Below are 4883 nucleotides of genomic sequence, written 5' to 3'. Positions count from 1 at the left end.
ACAAAGAAAGCCCAAGACAGGAAAAGAATTAGACGATTGGAAGTCCAGAAAATGGATTCTATTCTTTTGAAAACGTCAATACGTCTTACGTTCTCATGCTCACACAACTCAGCCAACTGACTGTCAACTGCGTTAAAGAAAATTTTGTAAAAATATATTAAACAAAATAAGCCCCTATTCTCATGTGGAGTACAGTCAGCTGCTACATTTCTTGGATGAGTCTCATGCTGTTTCCTTGTGTCAGTAATTCCAGATCACATGAACAGTTAAAAAAAATCCCATTTTTCATTAAGACAGACATTTTAAGTAAGAGCCAGGCGTGGCAGATTTTAAAGCATCCCAAGTGATTCTAACACACATTAATGTTTGAGAACATGTGGCTTACATGAAAACTCAGTTCATTTCCTTTCATCCTAAATTGATCTTAATTTTTGGCTATCCTAGAAGAAGTGGATGTCAGATGAACAATCTCAGGTAAAGACTATCAAGACTACAAAGGCCTGGATAGAAGCAAGAGTTTGTTAGTCTTTGAATACATTAGCATTTTAAAATATTTCTTTTCGTATAAATAAATGACAAACACCTTCCACTGTTCTCTTGTTTAAGTGGGAAGTTGCAAGGGGCAGGAGATCTGACACAATACCTGCTACATGTTGTTCTGGTAACAATGCCTCCCTCTTCTATGTCCTCTGTTCCAACTAGCTTATTGAGGACACGGAGCCCACAAACCAAAGCAACTTGTCCTAAGTTCCAGAGGTAGGTGAATGCACAGCAAAGCCTAGAAGTTTTCACATATCTCATTCACACATTGTTTTCATTATAAAGTTTTAAAGATAGGGAGGGGAAAACAATGACAACCCTGAAAACTAATTGAAAGGAATAAATAAACTGGTATATGTTTTGTTTTTGTTTTTAGTTTTCCTCTCCTGCCTAAATGCCTCCAATGTTGCAGTGAATCAAGCTTATGACCTGCTTAATAGGTCTCTGCCTCACTTTATTATATATTCTTATTCTTTTCATTTTTGAAATGTTAACCCCAGCCTGATTTCTGCCTTGAAAGCCCTAGACACTGGATGATCTCTTTCTAACCATTTTCTCATTCAGGGTGTGCTTTCTGCTTTAGTTTTTCCTTCCAACAGAATATAATGACTTCTTCTCTTCGGCCTCTTCCCTTCTTCCTTCTCCTCTCTTCTTTCTCCCTACCAACCTGTCTTCCTCTCCTCCTCCTCCTTCTTCTCTTTTTCCCTCTCCCACTCCTCCTCTTCTGTGTTACGTCTTTTTAGACCAAGAGAAAATCTATCAGGTCTGTAAGTGATTTCATGATGACTTTCTCTTAGTGAACACTGGTGGACAATAAAATGAACCCTGGTCTTGGAGTTCAAAATCTTATATTTTAATAAAACTGCTAACCAGTTTCCTCCCCTGAAATGCAGTTGAATGGATAGGAGAAAAAATAGTACTCAATGTACTCTGGGATATATCTATTGGTTTAGAAATATAAAATAAGGTCTGGGACACAAAAACACTTAGAATATTCAAGCCTAGTAAGTGATCAATTTTATAACAGTTTTGGAGCTATTTTAGAGAAAATAGCTATTGTTTTTTAAGTATTCAGTTGATTATGTCATTTCTACAATTCATTTAGCCCAGTGTAGACTCAGGATCAAAGTTTTAATCCAGAGCCTGCCACTCAGTTATTCAATGACCTTGGGCAAGTCACTTAATTTCTCCACATCTTAATTTCTTTGTGTGTAAAATTGGGATAATAATCTTGACCTCACAGGGAGGTTGTATGAATTAACTGATTAATGATTATAAAGCAATTTGAAAATACAGAACACTATATAAATGCTAAGTATTGTTATTAAGCAAATCAATTCAGAAAATCAAGATAATGACATTTCTTTTCAATCTATTTCTTAAAGTGCTTAGTGCCTTTGCATCTAAGCTCAGTGTTGTAAAAAAGCATTTTAAATATTTATGACTTGAAGTTTTTTTAGTTTAATCAGTTCCTACTGCATACCAGGGAAGAAAAGAGGAGGAAAAAATATTTCTTAAACTGGAATTTGAATTTATCACTCAATTTTACTTTTTTGCTTGAATTAGTTTAATTTCAAGAAAAAGAGTCTCAAGCAAGCACCTATCTATGCTTCTACTGGAATCCTGGATTTTCAGAGTGGAAGTTTATATTAAACTCCTAATATTCCAATTCCTTTGTTTCAAAAATGTGGGGAAAATATTTGAAAACACACAAAGTTATTTGCTCATGTTTGCATGGGTCATTTGTGCAAGAGTTGATCTCTATTTTCAAGGCCTGGTGGTGTACTCTTCATGCTGGTGCAGAGTGTAAAATGAAGGGAAGGGAAAACAGGAGTCCTGCCTTGAGGAATCTTAATTAGGAAGAACTGGAAACTCTTGCACTGAAAGTACATAAGTAGTTATCATGGGTTTTAAACATAACCTTCATCCTTTGTTCAGTTCCTAGAGTATCTGTTGTGGGGTTTTGTCTATGTAACTTTGAAGTTATAAAGCTATTAAGATTGGTAGTAAAGATACTTTACACTTTCAGCTTTCACTTAATTTTGGCATGTCTTTTCCCAGGCATATGAACTCAAGAATTTTTAGGCTATACATTATATATATATATACACAGAATCTGCCAAAATATGTATACACACTTCAGGGAAAGAAAAATAGTAAAATGTTTTTTTCAACAGCTGGTATTACTTTTATACAGGGGAATCATAGAGAATATCATATATGGCAGAAAACATTGAAAATATAGAGAAAACACTGAAAATGCACATGAAGAAATCTCAACGACCAAGATTATCCTAGCAGATATATACACAGAATCTGCCAAAATATGTATACACACTTCAGGGAAAGAAAAATAGTAAAATGTTTTTTTCAACAGCTGGTATTACTTTTATACAGGGGAATCATAGAGAATATCATATATGGCAGAAAACATTGAAAATATAGAGAAAACACTGAAAATGCACATGAAGAAATCTCAACGACCAAGATTATCCTAGCAGAATTTCCTTATAGGAATAAATGTCTGGAAGCTAATGGTCACCACTTTAAGCAACTCCTAATTGTAGAGGTCCAAGGTAACTTGTATTTATCTCATGCTGTCTCAAAAAATCTAGTATTAAAATATTTATACAAGTTTTTCTTTTCTTGAAGTATTTATACATTTTTGTGGGCTCTCTATATAGCCACATATATACATTTTAATAAAAATATGAAAAGTTGGAGAATAGTGATTTAAAATTGGAATATTCCAGTTCTATAACCAGCTCAGCCTACTAGTTAGATAGCTTTAGCTAGGTCTTCTCACTGGGGCATGACACCCTAATCGGTTTAAAAAGGGTCAGGTTAAAAACCTGTTCAAGTCTTTCAGTGCTAAATTTCCGAATGCTGTGCTCTCTGAATAGAATTGAGTATTCCTCAGGTAGATTTTGGATTGTGAATAGGTCATAGACAATAAATCTGATTATAAAACCAGTCACACTTTAAACCAAATGCTCAATTGAGGTTTCCTATCCTTAAAGAATAAATTTCCAGAATGTTAATGCTGGAAGTAATATTAGAAATCACGTGGTATGATTCCTTCATTTTATTATGAGAAAAGTGAAGTCTTGAAATATTAAGTAAATATTACAAGGTCACAAAGTCAGTCTGTGAGACCGGGTATAACACCCAGATTTTTGTGAATTTCACTTGAAAATACTTTCTTCTAAATTATTAATTGAGATGCTACTGCAGCAAATTACACTCTTCTTTTGAGGTCAGGACTTTCCTAAAAGTTAAAAAGAATAGTCAAATCTTCAAAATTTTTTTCCTCATCATTGTCTTCTCTTCATTCTCGTGAGTTTTGTTCTGAAGACATAGCCTTTAAAAGAAAGTATTTGTTGAAAAATAACAAGACTCAAATGTCACAGTGTCTAAAATACCATAATTAATGCCCACTGTTTCCTTTGAAGCCCTGTTGCTAATAGGCTTCCAACATTTTTTGCTGGCTGAACTGGGAAAATCGGTTGTCTGTTTCTTTTGTAGAAGACCTCATAGCCTTTTTTGTTCAACCTTAGCCTTTCACAGGAATCCTACAGATCAAGCCATTGTTAAAGAAAAGGTCTACTGCCATTCATAGAGTAACACTGACTGGCTAAAAATAGATGCTACTGATTTGACAAATTCTGTCGAGCCACTTAAACTCCACCTCACCATCACAGGAGACACTCACATGGACCCTTGAGGGCTTCTAAACCAGTTTCCATCACAACCAAATAGACCTGTGAGAGTCTGAGAATGAAAGAACAAGCACGTTATAAAAACCACATTTGCACCATTTTAAAAGATGGCGAGGAACCCCAGGAAGAATCCTTTCCACAAAAGCTGATGACCGGGCACATAGATTTTTGGATTTCCTGTGGTACTCAGTGATATTTATGAGCTTTGCTGGATATAATGCTCGGTGTTCAAGTATGGAGTTGTCAGCCTGGTCAATAACATAGTTTCACTGCAAGACAATAAAAGATAACAAACCATCGCAAAGGGTTGGTCATTGAGAACCTTGTATTTATTTTCCAAAAATGGGATCAGGTAAAATAGGTATCTGACCATCAATTCTTCAAATCAAAAACACATAGTTTGAAATACTGTTTTCCTCTCCCTTGAACTCTCTCTTCAGATCTATAAGGCACCTCACAATCTATATTTCTATCTTCCATGGGAACTTCAAACTTGAACAGCTTAAATTTATCTTCTCTTCCAAACATTTCTTTCTTGTAGTCACTTAATTAACTCTCTAAATCGCTCCTCATAACCATTGCTACAAAATGAATCCACTTGAAGTGTGATTACGGGTGCTAGGA

The sequence above is a fragment of the Fukomys damarensis genome, unplaced genomic scaffold (assembly GCF_012274545.1).
Source record: "Fukomys damarensis isolate Sample0158 unplaced genomic scaffold, DMR_v1.0_HiC HiC_scaffold_30, whole genome shotgun sequence".
Classification (NCBI taxonomy): Eukaryota; Metazoa; Chordata; class Mammalia; order Rodentia; family Bathyergidae; genus Fukomys; species Fukomys damarensis.
Note: the sequence above shows the minus strand (reverse complement) of the source record.